General features: G+C 35.6%; 1 protein-coding gene across 2 annotated transcripts in view; it reads left to right on the top strand.

Annotated features, from left to right (window-relative positions):
- LOC124635107 (mitochondrial cardiolipin hydrolase-like) overlaps positions 1-16,213 on the top strand; it is a 106,015-nt gene that overhangs the window by 34,894 nt on the left and 54,908 nt on the right. For both annotated transcript variants that reach the window (XR_006984967.1, XR_006984963.1), the window contains exon 2: positions 2,626-2,675. The gene's annotated coding sequence lies outside the window, so the exon portion shown is untranslated. The remainder of the gene's footprint in view (positions 1-2,625; positions 2,676-16,213) is intronic.

Consider the following 16,213-nt stretch of genomic DNA (forward strand, 5'->3'; position numbering starts at 1 on the left):
ATTACGGTTTCCTAACAAAATTTTACAACTGATAGCAATTTCCAATATAATCTGTATCGTATCGAAACCCCACTGTCATTAGCAGTGGGTACGGAGATACCTTCTGTTGATAAATCTACTACAAATTGCTTTATGTCATCGATAATACCGTTTAGTTAATGGTCGTAGACATACACTAAATTGGTCTCAGATTATATTTTTTTGAGTGTACCTACTATATGGGATTGTACGAACATTTTATTTTATGTTGTTTTTGCTGTGACAGAAGCTGATTTCTGTGCTTGAAACGATCTTAGCTTGAAGATTCCCTGGTTGACTTTATCAATACTTTTATTTTATTAACTTTTCGTTAAATTACACTAAAAATATCAACTACCTATGTAGAAAAAACTTATATTAACTCAGTTAATCAGTTGTCTGTTCCTATTGCATCCCAACAATAGGCATTCGATTACTACATGGGAATCAGAATTGCCTCCAGTAGAAACAAAGCAAGTCCACGAATTCTGCTTACTCGGACACGAAAACCAGCTAAACCATCAATATTTCAATAGATATCATGAAAAATTCATGAAGTAACCAAGTCCTATTTATTTATGCGGTAAACGGACAATTGTCTTGTACTTCTTGTGAGTAGTTGTGTTTACTTACCTTCACGGTACATAATTATTGAGGTAATTAATGAATCATCTGTTTTATTGTTCGAGTATTCTTGAAAGTTTTATTATTATTTTCTCACATTTGGGTGTATTTTTCTTAGTAAGAATAACCTACTTCTTGGACTTGCTGTGGTCCAATTTACATCATACTAGCTTTCGCCCGAGGTTTCTCCCGCGTCTTGAGGAATCTACTACATAAGTAGCCTCAGGCTCTCCTCAACAAAATGGCTATCCGAGTGATATTGCATTTTTGTGTACTAATATTGTATCTATGTGCGTAGGTATTCAACCAAATACTCAAACTCCCAACATGACACAGTTTTTCATAAACATTATCCTTCCTGCAAACCACGGGTCAAATGTAAACAAACAAATTCGATAAGGAAAATTTCGATAAAAGACTGCAAGCTATTTAATTTCGGTAGCCAGAGTTCCCCTACATTAAATAGTGATCGCATAGCTTTATAGTTTATCTCGTCCCCCTTTTATTCCGAAACATTTTTACGATAACCCACATTATAAAACATGATAGTTTTACTGCGTCAAGTGGAACGTGAAATTTTATAGTTATGTCAATGATTTTAGTTTTATATCTTCTATCTCTAGTTTCCATTACAATTCTGGCCCGCATCACACAAAAATGCGGCCGAAGGACTTTGCTTTTAAATAAACATTCGTTTGTTAACAAGTACTAATTATAGTTACTCATACCTTTTATGTGGTTATTTACTGACGCACAGTTCTCGTGAAAAGCAAGTCATGCAGTGCATGCAAGTTGGCAGTGATTTGCATATCGATTACATTTGTAGGCGTTGTAGGACATTTTCAATTCTCATGTTTTACCTTGTTATTTTTCGGGGGAATTCTAAAAACCGTCTAGGATCCTGTATAAAATAAACGTTTTCCTTATTCGCTCGTTTGTATTTGGAATTTCAAATCCTAGATTCAGTTTGCTGTGTTTCCTATCAATATCAAACAGTCTTAGAATCTTAATTTAATAAATACAGCATGCGAATTTAGATTCGACCTTGGTATTAACCAAAACCATTATCCTTAAAAACTGCCAGACTGATTATATCATCCGCAATTCTTCCTGAAATAAACGCTTTGGCAACGTTAAACATCGTGATCGGAATAACATCCGCCGCGGCTTAACATAATATCCCAACTTTAAGCTGGTACATATCCGTACTTTATCTTAGCTTAAACTTACCAACTTAGCCTTGAAAGTTTCCTAATGCCAAATATCTGACAATCGTGATTCTTCCAACAAGTTTGCATTGTTATTTCACTTTGTGTTAATAGGTTTTAGAGCTGACTGTCATTTATCGAAGAAGGATTTAGCTTGGTGAAATTATAGAACAGGATATTGATAGATTAGTTCCACTTTTAAACATCACCATCATCTGCCATAGTCTTTACCAAACTATCTTGGGGGCAGCTGTTTGTCAGACTTTTTGGCTTCTTTCTTGTTTCGTAGCGACAGCCAAAGTGATATTATAATGTAAATGATCATAGAGACTTAAGCACCCCTTAAAATTGAGAGCCCATAGAATTCAAAAGCCCGTATCGCACTAGTCCTAGACATTCACGAATTCCGGATATCCGTTTAGTAATAACCACTTGCAACGTGCTCGTGAATAAATTAATGTAATGGACCATATACGAAATTCCATAAAACTCCCCACGCGTAGTGAAAACGAAGTAAATGACCCGGCCTAAATGGCAGCGGTAATGCAGTTATGAGTCTGATGCCACATACTTGGTGCTGCTAAGGGGCTGCTACCCCTGGATGGGACAATTAATTGTCCGACAAGCGTCCGGTCTAGACTTTCGGGGCACTTGGGGACACTCAAGTGGACGTAAACTTTGTTCCCCATTTGTCCGTCTGTCCGTACTTCTGGTAATTAATGTATTTCTTCATAAGTAATTAGTGTGTTGACCATGTTTTTTCTTTTTGTTTCAGGGTGAGTACCGCACTACTTGGATGCTTCAATTCCGTTTGAATGTAAGGAGGTAGGATATACAATGATGTTATAGTTTGTAGCTACGGCAATAAAAAAAACCACTACATACATACTCATATAAATCACATGACTTGTTACGAATTGATGACGTCGAGTACATTATTTATTTGTTGAATTAACGGTAAATAAACAATGATGCGTCTGCTACCGTTGTCGGCAAACTATCTAAAATTAGAGCGCCATTAGAGCATTATTGAGTCATTGCATTACTCGGTCGTGGCAAAGTGCATTCACACTTCACGGGAAACCTATTATTGCGAACAATTATAATATCTTACCTCACCTATTTGCACAGGAAAATCCAGTTCAGATATGCCACCTGCATTCTACGCTGTAACTATGTAAATTAAATTAGGACATGAAGTTTTATATGTTTAGTATTGTAGATTAACTTTAATGTGGATATTTACATTTATTGGTTACATTAACAGAAATATTAGTACAGTCATTAGTCGTTGTCGGCTTGAGATGTAACAGAAGCTAATTTCATATACCTCTGTATCGACTGTAGAGAGTCGGAAGGTTAGTTTATTTATGTTTTGAGCGTAAATTTTACTATCACCGAGTTTATATCCAGTGTTTTACGGTGCGCGGAGGTTCAAAGCGTACGCTGTATATACGTACAAGTATGAGTATCTCGACATAACTGGCGGCACGACGGTATCCTATGATTTACTTGGATGTACACTATTCTTAGACGAGGCACAAGGTATGAGCTCACGTGATCACAACGCGGTAGTATTTCGCGAAGTCGTAAAATTCATGTCTTTCGTTTACGTCTGTTGTGCTTGTTTTAGCAAAGGGCTCGAGTTTTAGCCGTGGGTATTAATTGATGGGTATTAGGTTATTTATTAAACGCTCCTGTCGTAGAGCTCGTTAATGGCCACTCGAATTTATTTAGCGTGGGCGGTATCCATTACCTGGTGAGACAACAGCTTAAAGAGGGTAATCATAAGGTCATGTCGAATAGTTCGCCATAGGCCAGTCGCTTTTAGCACAAGTGACGTCACGAAAAACCCGGGAAAATGCGAGGTTAAAGATCACACAAAACAACGTTAAAGTAAATATTTTGAATGTTTCCACGGCTATTTCAAACAATCATTTAGATTAGTACTATTGACCTAGTTTCTTCAATTTCTTTTTCGCGAAGCTCGGATTGTTATAAGAATAAATTTCATTGGCGAAACAAAACGAGGGAATATATTATGTTCTGCAGACAAGCGTTTTGTCAGCAGTGTGGGAATATTATCACAAGACGATAGCCAGAGGAATAGCTTACCGCTTACGAAATCCTCATATTAGTTCTTCGTTAAATCAACACAGTTGCACACTTTACGGTTAGTTAGTGTACAATTTAGAAAAATCGTAAACAAAAGAGATCTATTTTTCGTCTTAGAACAATATTTCAATCCGTCGCTTTTAGCTTTTCACTTGAAATCTACGATCGTTCAGGCCTTGACATGCAACTGTTGAGTGCAAACCAAGTCTATCTGTTCAGTCGTCTTCAGTCTTATTTGTAGCCTGTGATGAGTCATATTTCCTTGTTTCTATGATGATAGAATAGGCTGGTCATACCCCCAGTTTTGTGGAGCAAGTACAAATCATTCATGAAATGTGTTGAACTGTTTGATTTACAATCGTACGCCGTTTGTTTACTTGGCATTATTGCGCTCCAAGGTGTAAGTACTTGGATTGGAATTTTACCCAGGATGTAGTGGGTAGTTGAAAAAATATTTAACTACATACTCCGTACATGATGATATAAGTTTTCGGGTACTGACAATTTATGAGGAATTTTCTTAAGTAATTTTTGGAAATTTTACGTCATACGATACGAGGAAACGTACTTTTGAATACCAGCCAACTTTAGAATATTAGTTCAGTGAAGATTCTTTATTTTTTATTGACATAGGCATACAATATGGCTTTCAGGAAGATATCTTCTCTCTTATGATAGCCCTGTCTCAGGACTGTATGTATTGTGTGTCTAAAAGCATTTACCACATTATGTATTAACTAAAGTCATCATCGCTTACAGATCGACACAATATCCCTTATATCACTTGACCCCAAGATCCATGTGTAACACAGGTCATTATCGTATTATGTGTGTGTCCAGCACCCATTTAATTACAGCTGTTCTCATCACAGCTTAAATGGGGTCCTAAAACTATTGCTGACCATGATCCGATCCTTGTAACGCCATAACAGATACCCTTACTGGTCAAACTATACCCGGTTGATTTTGAAACGGGTTAAATAGGTATAAACATATGAAATGGCCGATGTTCGGGAAAATTTGCAAACTGTACTATTAGAATATACCTGGCACGTCAATATTGTAGCTTTGCTGTTGGATTTGAATTAGTGAAAGAAGTGGTCACAAAGGCTTCTGAAGTTGTTTGTGTTTAACCGTTTTTTGAGGTATTAGTATTGGTGTCTTCTTAAGTATGCAAGTCATAGTTTTTATTGCAATAAAACCTGTCAACTCCCAAAGAACTGCTGTCAAGAATTTATAATGTCATGATTAGCAATCACTGTGAGAGTGATTCAACAGCCCTTTTATGTCTCCATCGATGATTACGAAAGCCTAGCAAACGGATCTCTTTATGCAGTTACTTCTAAACACATGACCAGTATTTTAACCAAAGCGGATCTTGGCAAGACTCAAGGATGATCAAGTAAAAGTGATCAGTCCTTCACAGTGAAAGTAGCAATATATCACATAGTGTCGATGCTACAAGTTGAATTCTTGGCAGACCCCATATTATTGTAGCAATAGTTTCTGGCTATAATTCCTCTTGTGTCATTGGGCGTGTTGGGAATTAATAGCCGGATCCACGTGTTTTGTTTAACTATTTGACGTTAGTGATGAAATTACGATGTAGTGATAAATCTGCGGTTTATGTTTGGTGGTGATCGGTCTTGTTAGCTTGTCTGTTGTTGTGATTGCTCTGTTTCTGTTTATTTGGCGTTCGATTGAGTCTGCGCTTTGCCCAAAATGATGAACGGTTTTAAGACATTGTGGGTCTATTTTCTTGGTTTTGTCTTTAAACTGACATCATTGGAGAGTATATCATCCCATTTCTTTTCTTGAGCTTGATGGTTTCCGATTTCGCACCTCATACGTCACGTAGCGATTCATTTAAATCTTTAGTTTTTGAAAGGAAAGCACTCTAAACTACAATAAGAACAAATCGGACTACACTTTCCTCAACTCCCCCAAATTGGCGATTTATAAACAATACAAATCGGCATTTGTTATCCACAACAGAGGTTCCATTCAACCAATAGCCACGGGATAACTGACCCTCATGAATAAATAAACTTTAAACCACCACGGGTTCTCATGAAACATGCAGGATACTTTCCGTTGATGTGTGGACTTGTCAATATTTGATTTTAAGGAACCAAGCTTTTTGATGCTGAAATTATTAAGGTTAGTTTTTAATAATGAACGCAATATTAATTTCGCATGCCTTCTTCATCATCGGGTACCTATTTCATGTCATACATAATTGGTTGTTCGTTAAATGGCAATTGGTCTTACGTTTACTTCTTCCGATAAATAATTGCATATTAGTCTATGTGTAGTACTTTTCGAAATGGTCTACACTTCCATTAATTCACTTAAGCAAATAATTCATTATAATTCAATTAGTTTCAATTAACCTACAAAACTTACATGATAAGCGATACTAAATAAAACCAAAGCACCGAGGAGCTCGGTAAAGGAAAATTGTCGACTTCCTTATAAAGTACAACGAAGCAAGTACTTGAGTTACACATTCCTCTCGATACAGTCACATGAACCTATCGGGTTATTTATACTCGATTTACTAAATATGTAAATATGACTAATTTTAGTTTACCGGGCAAAACTAGAGTTTGAGTACTTTACTATATAGGTACCTATTACTATCAATTCATACAGTAGGAATGCATTTTTAAACACTGCTTTGCGTTGTAATTTGTAGAGTGTGTGACAGTACAAAAAAGAATAAGCAAACAGATTTATTTAGCTTCCATATCAACAGCTCTAAAGTGGTTTAAGATAAATAACGAAGATAATCAATTAAAACACGTAACTACTACCCGTTGTGTACATACACGAAGAAATCGTAAACCAACGTAATATTTTAATGAGTACACAGAAATTCATTGTAACAAACGATCATACGAAACCACCGATTATTCACAATTGTCATTAAAAAGTTTACAATCGTAATTTCGGGCATGACAATGGTTTGACGCCGGTTCACACAGCGCGTTTTGTTCAGTTTTCACGCGTGGCGGACTCGTACAAATTGCGCCAGATTGTCGTGTAGTGTGCTGTGGCCACATTAATCATTGTAAACGTCGGGAAAACGGTATAATGGTTGCTAAATCCACTACTTATCGGCGGTTGGTTTGTCGGCGGCTGCTCTAGTTTTGTGAGGTGCAAGGTAACTGCTGAAGCGGGAAATCGCTGTGTGTAAAGACCGGCAGACGCATTAGTTGCATAGGAAAGTTACTACTAAGTCGAAATATTCTAATATATATTTTTTTAATATATCATAGGTATCTTAATTAGAACAGACTTATAATTTGAACATTTAAAATTAAACAATAATCAGTTTTCGGTTGGCCATATTTAGAACTATTTGTAACTAACCTGTCTTATGATGTGCTTACAAGATAATGTCTCGTAAATACATTAATTTTAAGTACTAATATGGTAAGACTATTAAATCAATTACATCATCCTATATGAATTGTTTGTCGATACAAAGTAGCATATTGTAATAGAAGGCAATAAAAACTTGACACAATAGTGTTTATAAATTATCTGTCACATATACTGGATATACAATTACATTACGTGGGTGGCTCAATTATGTATAATATTAATGTTATGGACCATGTGATTAATTCGGGCATTATAAATAATGCCCGAGCATTATGAATAATGTCTAGCTTTATCGGGCCAAGTGATTAATAACTATCTTAACTTCATTATTTATCACATTGCACGGGCATTATTATATTGCTACATGACAGTTGGGCAATTTGATAATAAAGCAAAAAATTGAAGTTAGTGACGAAAACGTATCCCACGTAACGGTTGCCCGGGTAACTGGGTTGAGGAGGTCAGATAGGGCAGTCGCTCCTTGTAAAGCACTGGTACTCAGCTACATCCGGTTAGACTGGAAGCCGACCCCAACATAGTTTGGGAAAAAGGCTCGGAGGATGATGTGACGAAAACGTATCGCTGCAAAACCGACTCCACGTAGTCTTGTCTGTCCTACCCCTAGAGTGCAATTCAAAACCGCGTAAGTGTGGAGGGGCGAGGCGGCCTGCGAGCTGAGGCGCAGGTAGTTTTAACGCTCGCCGACGCGGCTGAGGCTGGCCGGCTGAGCCGGCCAGCAAGCCGAAGCTGCGGCGGTGAGCGTGAAAACCATCTGCGACGATAAGCTCGCATGGGACCGCCGGAGCCCCGCAGCACCGGAGCCGTGACAGAAGCCATGCTTGCTGCATGTTGCTTGCTTACATTTTAAACGTACTGAGTTAAAAAATTAGAAGCTAAATAAATAAATTTTATGATGTCATTTAATAGTATTTTAGAAGTTTACTGTTAGAATGCATGCTACAAATTTAGATGCTAAAAAATAACCATCATGCGGAGTTGTATTTAGAGTGGTTTACTTAGAAGATAACGAGTGGCTGAGATAGTATTATATAGATGCTCGTTAATTGTGGCTGACTTAGTAATTAAGAAGGCAACATACATTATTCGGGGCGAATAATTATATTAAAAAGGAGCCTGTTTAATAAGCACCCTTTAAATATGAATTTCCTTAACTTTTAAATGCAAAAACTAGTGGATTTTTAAGGCAGAAGTCCTTCATAATTAATCCAAATCATGAGGCTGATTATTTAAGTGGTTTAATATTTAGTTAATTTTAAATTAAATGGCAATAACAATAAAAAATTGAATATAAATATGTTATTACGTTGCTTGTATTACTTTGCCCAAAAGGTCATGGGCAATATGTATAGTGCCCGGTCAATTTGATTATTTGAATAATTATTATCAAATTGCACTCTCATATTGGGCATTTTTCATAATGACCGGGCATTATGTATACTGCTCAATTTATCACTTGGTCCATAACATTAACATTTTCAATACTAAGAATCAATCAAACAGGTTTGCGATTACAATGAAACCTTAAAGTGTCTCCTATCTGATACTGTCATTTGTCCGTGATAATGACGGCAATATAATTCAACATTGTAAATACTTAAGTTATTATTAGTCACTAATATTGCTAGTTAAACATATATCCTTACAGAATCGCAAGCGATATTTATGAATTTCATTCATATCAGCGGATTTTTAAATCGCTGATTTCAATACTTTGTACCACACGCCATCATTCTTTATTCCAGTTGCGACCCTCAAAATAGAACTAGTGACAAATGATCTTCAATATTGGAAAAAAGCACCCCTACCATAATCGAATATAACTTGTTTGTTCTTTAATAGTTTAACGGTTATTTTTTGCAAATGCAAAGATTGCTGATACGGTCCTTTCATATACGCCGGCTTAATAGCGACCATATATTTTGTCACTGCATTGTAAATGTACACAAAAAGTTGATTAATATTGTTTAAATATTTGGCTTTGTTATTTTTAATGATTAATAAGGTGTTAACTTTTATGGTGTGAGAATTAGCACATTCCTGTACTTAATTGGGTATTATAATAAGGATAACTTTTATCTGTCAGGATAGATGCGAAGAGCTTACTTTCAATAAAATATCGGAGTTTCCTTAAGAGTTGTTTCTAATGTATTTTTACCTCATCTGTATTAGGTTGTATAAAGACTGTTTTGGCATAAAATTTCAGGATGTGAAACAAATCGTTATGTATTAACGTTCCGCTTTTTTAGTTTCATTGTGTGAACAGCGCGATTCGTTCCATTTATACCCTATTAATGTTATGAATTGATATTATAAATCCCATTTACACTATATTATATGTTTCAATAGGCCATTGTGTCTGTTTTCACATACGCACAAATAAATACACAGTAACTGGGCCAGGTATGGTCACATGCCTAAATCAACAGTTTACAGTCGTAAACGATTGTTTAACAATTGTAGAAATCTAACGTTAAGGCGTACTAAATTTTGCAAAATAATGCATTTTGTCAGTTTCTTTTAGAAAATTTCTACATCTTGACATCTATTGGCCACTGTTTTCATGATTTACGTATGAATACTCCACTAATTTTTATTAGGTTCTCGCGGGTTAATCGCATCTGTGGAGCATCAATTTTACTAAATGCACAGTTATGTCGCAACTTATGGTACAAAATTCTCTTTCAAGTGACCATTTACGTCTTTCAAGTGACTATAACTAACATGACAAAACACTTTTGGTAAATCAATAGTAATGATGACTGGATGGCGCTCACACGTTGAATGAGGTAGCTTACTCTAACACTACATTACAAACGCCACCGTCACTTAACTCGAAAACGAACAAAAAACCAACTTTGTTTAAAGATGCATTCACGAAATTCTTTTTGTAGTTTTGTTTAGGAGCCGAAATGAATTTGTTATGAGAAGAGATCTTTTGTGGCCCTCACAAGCGCACAGAAAGGCCGACACTATTACCATATATATTGTCCTATAGTTCTGTGATTGATAGTCTTTTTAGTGTGCAAGTTTGACAAGCCTAGAAATTATGCGGCGACTATTAACTATGTGGTTTTTGGAAATCATTTGCCGTAACATAGACTGTGATTAAGTTGGCTCACCTGACTTCAAAGGAAACTTTCTCCTTTGAAATATGCGTGCAATTCACAAAAAATAACAATGATACATATTTGTAATGACATTTTTAATTGTAGTTATTTACATTCACGTGTTGGGCCGTCGATATAATTTAAAACGTTATCTGGAATCGCACCCTCAGCCCCTACATAATGATATGTTGGCAATTTGAGCCCACATTTTGCGGTTGCATGCAAGCGGCATACGTTGCCAATTTTGTCATAAGGGCTTCAAGTCTGACTCATTCATAATTGTGACTGTTGCTCAAATGATTTTAATGATATCAAAATTGAGTCCGATGATAAGGCTAACGTGAAGATGTTATCGTATGCGAATGGTGTGCGATATGTTTTTTTGAGCATTTTTATGGTAATTGGACTACCTTATGGTTTTGGCTTTATTTGCTTGGTTACCCCTATATAACCTTAAGTTTTATTATATCTTCTGCATATTCATATAGTTTATTGCGTTCCATAATGTACACAGAAGTGAAAAAAAAATGAGAATTAGAGACTAGGGAACTAAGATTAACTTCATTGTAATAATTTCACTTCGCGAATCATACGTAAATCCCACTAAAAGGGCTCTTAAGAGCTTTTAAAATACAATTGTTTACGTCCGCATCTTCATAGCTTACTAAACATTTCGTCAGCGATTGTCATTATGACGGGCGTCGGCCTAGCAACCGACTCTCTTTATTTATACTTTACTATTCGCGGGAGATAAGCGATTGACACTGTTTTCTTTCGGTCTTCGGTCCCTATCGTTAGTGGAAATGTACTTTTGACCCGGATTATGTATTCTCTATTAATTTTATTTTAGTTCTGTATTAACTAGATAATATTAGTCGACTTTTAGACTTATTCCAATCTCAGCTATGTCGAAACGGTGTATTGTAGGTAGAGTATTGTAAAATAAATTTCATTTAAACGCTTTTACGTTTAAGTTATTGTATTTCCACTTCTTTCAAAAAAGGTCTTGATATCTGTGAACCAAAGACAGCATTGCCCAACATACCACGATATGAAAGTCTAATTCACTTCCTGTTAAATTATTAGAGACATATCTATCTAAATATGGTACAAGATGGTCAGATTACAATGCACCTTGAATAAAACCTATTTTGAAATAACTTTCCTCTCGTAACGAGCCTTAAAACTAAAAACGTTAATGAACCGTTGATTTTATGTATTGTGGGAGTATTTAACTTCAAAGTTAATACTGCCATGCGGGTAGTTCAATACACATTTTAATCTTTAACTTTGTAAACAAAAAAAGTCGCAGGCAATTGAAATTTTTGAATCCCACCAGTGGGCCAATACGGGATCATTCCAAACATTGAGCGGACGATTATTATTAAGTCATTAATATACACAGTAACGTATGTCCGTAGAATGGTACCCGCATTGTGCGCACGCGTCTCTAATGAATTTTGGAATCGGACCCCATATTGTATTTTTTTCTGACGTTTAGAATTGACTGCGTGTGGGCACGTTTTGGCTGCAGATTAACTTGCATTGTTTTTTTTTGCTTTATCCTTATTTATGTTAATTTAATATTTTAATAAATAAAGCTAAACATGAGCCGATCTATTATACACAATTTGCTATTATTTATAATGTGTTTTATACTAAAAATATTTTTTTGGAATGTTTTGAAGTTCTCTTCCTTCCTATAATAAATGTCCGTGTATTTTTAGACTTACGCAACCGTTAACGGCAGCTAAAAGGAGTCAGTTAACTTCCTTAATAATGTTGATAAATTCATTAACATCGGCCGTTTATTTAACGTTGATGATGTTTACTCTATCATTATTTAACATAAATTGTAGTAATATATTCTAAAATATTTATTTCTAAAGTATCCAGACATGAATGGTTGCCACTTCGAATCTATTCAGCATTATTTTTATTGCATCTTAAAACCTACTGAGAGTATTTTAAAACGGTACATTTCTTATATCAGACATTTGTATCTTTTTTATTTCAAGCATGGGGAATTTATGCCCCTCATGGGAATCACTCAACGGGATCGTGCCAAAACGTTTCTGACGTATGTAAACAAAACCCTTAAATAAAATAAAAGTTAAACCGGAAACTATAGCCAGTGTCAACATGATCCTTCTGCGAAACTGCAATTAGCCAGCCTACATTATAAAAACTTCGGCTTAAGCAAATAACAATCGTTGTAAAAACCATGGAGATTTACCGAATTTAACAACATTCGGTTTTGAACTTGGGGCTTTTGCCATCACGTTTGTTGTTAAGAAGATACGTTTACTGTTGAATGATACTAAAGTTTGATAGTGGTAAATTCAAATTAGATTTTTCAAGCTTTTATTTTCATCTTTAGTATTCTAGGAATTGGTTCAAATGCATCTTTGTTGCGAAATGAGAAAGTCTGAAGTAATTTAAATTTAGTTCGTTTTACATGTTTTTCAATACGCTTAAATGGTATCAATTGGTAAGTAGTGGTGACTATGCATTATCTAACCAAACACATTTATCGAGCGAAGTGTTATGAATTACCAACATGGCGTTACAAAATTCAAATACTAATATCAGTTTTTTGTGAGTGTCGCATTCTTGGTTGATAAGGACATAAGTAAAGTTTCCACTGCGGCCTCTGACGAAACGAAGTGGAGTCACGACCTCCCATAACTGTTATCTTGAACGATAGCGTTATGTGACAACGACCGATAAGTCCCCGCTACTCACGTCGTCATCACGATTTATGATTTTTAACGGTCCAACTTTAGGCGCCTTTCCTCAAAATTTTCAAACAAATAAAAAAGCCGACTAGGTTTTTGCGGCGTTCAATTTCGATTTGTCTGGTTTGTTTTGTTGTGGGGACGTGATGAAATTGGTTCTATTTAATAATATCACAGCCATTTGATAGATATTATGATGAATATTTCCATAAATTAAAATTTTTCTGTATACTTTTTGCTATAACATGTCAGACTTCAATAAAGGCCAATACATGACCCTACTTTAAAGTGCTATAAAACAAGCCTAAACGCAATGACACGATAAAAAAAACATTCATATTTGGATGATCGTCGCATAACAGTAATAAACGCTATGCATGACTTATTCAGCGCTACTACTGTTTATATGACGTATGAGGGGCGCTCCATGAAGGTACCATTTGCCTGATTGACTTAGAGATAAAACAGAAAATTATGAGCCTCGCTGCCGTTGTGGAACAACCAATAAATTTATAGTGTTTCTAATTTAGAAATGGATCCTGCTTTAGTGTGGTCGCGATCTTTTTGTTACAAGCTTTTACAGGATTAGTGTTTTAGCAGGTATTTGTGTGGCTTTGCATATTTGCGCTGGCTGTGTCCGAACAGCTTTATTTTTCGAATTATAACCGGAATTAGGATTATTCTGATGTACCTAGATAAATTTTGAAGCTTTGTATGCATTTTGGGAGTCAAAGGACTCGTACTACTCTAATGTTGTGTGTACTTTCAAGAATCATAAAGTTAAATGACAGTGCAAAAGTCTTATGTTTTTATAGTATTGCTTTTTTCTTTTCTTATTACATACTTTACTTTAATGATATTTAGGTACCGTATTATTTTTAACTTTTCATATTGTTGCTAAAATGCTGCTTATCATATATGTTAGAGATAGATGTAACACAATCTGGCGAGCTTTTGAACATTACATTAAAATCAAAAGAAACTTATAAAAGTATTCCATCAAGGGAGTGTCTGAAAGCCATTACTGAGTTCTGAGCATTTTTACAGATACACAAGATTTTAGTGAGAGTGTCATTTCATTTGGCAGATTCTTGTAATTTTGACGCTTAAATTCCATGAACTTTTGAAATATGTAGAAAGGTCGTAAAAATCGGGAGGTGACCCCTGTAATAAATGGCAACCGTGCTTTTAACTAATTTCCTACAGTCTTAAAAATATTAATGCTCAATAAAGGATGGTCTTTTAAGACATGACAAACTGATTTTTGTTAAACTCCAGGGTGCAGGAATGCACTTGATAAGCAGTCTAAACTTTAACTAATTATTTTAACTAATTATTAATTTTACTATTAAACGTGTGTGCTTTATTTAATTTTAAAGCGGTATTGTACGAGGTCTTGTCGGCCCCTAAAGTGTGTGAGGTCTAACAAGCCACACATTTGACGAGCAATGAATACTACAGGAGTCGCGAACACGCCATCATTTATTAACAAAATTGAACCGGCATTCTAAACCGAGGGACCGAATTTACGTTCAGCTTCCTTTCGGCGGAAGAGTAATCACGATAAAGCAAAGAGAACCTCTTTAGGATAAACCGGCCGTGTTGTATGAGCCCTCTGATCTCTTAATTCTGCTAAATGAACAGGTTTGTCTGAATTTGTCGGTCGATGCCAAGGGCAACAGACAATGTGACTTCTATGTGCCTTTGGGCACAGGGAGGTAAATAAACTAAATACTCGCATTACTAACTGGAGTGTGGTTTCGCTATATCAAAGGCTTTATTAATTAACATGTCTGGTGATTAGTACGTGTAAAAAGAAAACGGTATTTTGCGTGTGTGTATGTTGCTGTTAAAGAGCAATTTCTAACTTCTTATATATTTTTTTGTTTTGTTCTGTTAGTTGTATTGCTCATATTTCAATGTTCTTTAGTGCGAAAACTTAACTACAGATATGGATATGTGCACCGGATTCTTAAAAGACCCCGCCATAAAAGGCAGTGAGTAATTCCCGTGGGTGGATTGTGATTTGTGTTGGTCCGTTTGACGTCATCTCTAAATAGCTGCATCAAACCCAACGAATTCAAAACAGTATTCAAATATCGCATGAAAACGAAACAGTTTACGCACGTGAACTTGACATTGACATGATTCCGTTTGACACATACAACTGACAAACATATTTGATGGCTCGTTACATAGTCATGTTCCCACAACTGTCGCGACGGCGCATACGATTAAACCAAAACTTTAGGCTGTTTGTACACTGCCTAACAAGACACATAAAACTGTCAATAGAAATGTAATCTTTTACTGTTTGAGAGCAATATCAATGATCATTCAATTGTCGTGTGTGAGGCGACTACTTACTTTGAAGTATTCAACTGAATTGAACCTTGAGTGTATTGTAGTCAGTTTTATTGCATGTTATATCATTATAAAATATGATAAAGATTTTTTGCAAGAAATAAAATTATTCACTCATGGTACGAACCTAACCATATGAGATAAGTGACAATCAATAGTCGCGTGGTAAGATATAAAAGTTGTTTTGACTGTTACACAATATTGCAATTAAATAATTATTGTGGTGCAAATATTACATCAGAAATTATCTAGCAAGCAGCACTTTGGACATTGATTCCTGGAAATGCGACGATCATAATGACATTGGTTTTATAATTTATCAGTTATGGGCATGGTGATAGGCGAAGACGCCAAGCCTAACAGATTTGTTTAACATTCGTGACAAAGCAAATATTAATTCAACTTTTTTTCCTTGACCCAGGATATTTGCAAAAAGGAAATTTGCGTGCAGAACACATGTATTTTGACTCCGTGCGTCAATGCGTGAATATTTCGACACTAAACGAATTCCCTTTTAAAATGCTAATAATATTCAAGCTCAGCGGACGCACTTCGTTTCGACCACGGAGATTTTAGCTCGCAGATAATGCTGAGATTAATACGAACGACGCCTGGAGGCGAGTTAATG

This window comes from Helicoverpa zea, chromosome 12 (assembly GCF_022581195.2).
Source record: "Helicoverpa zea isolate HzStark_Cry1AcR chromosome 12, ilHelZeax1.1, whole genome shotgun sequence".
NCBI classification, from domain to species: domain Eukaryota; kingdom Metazoa; phylum Arthropoda; class Insecta; order Lepidoptera; family Noctuidae; genus Helicoverpa; species Helicoverpa zea.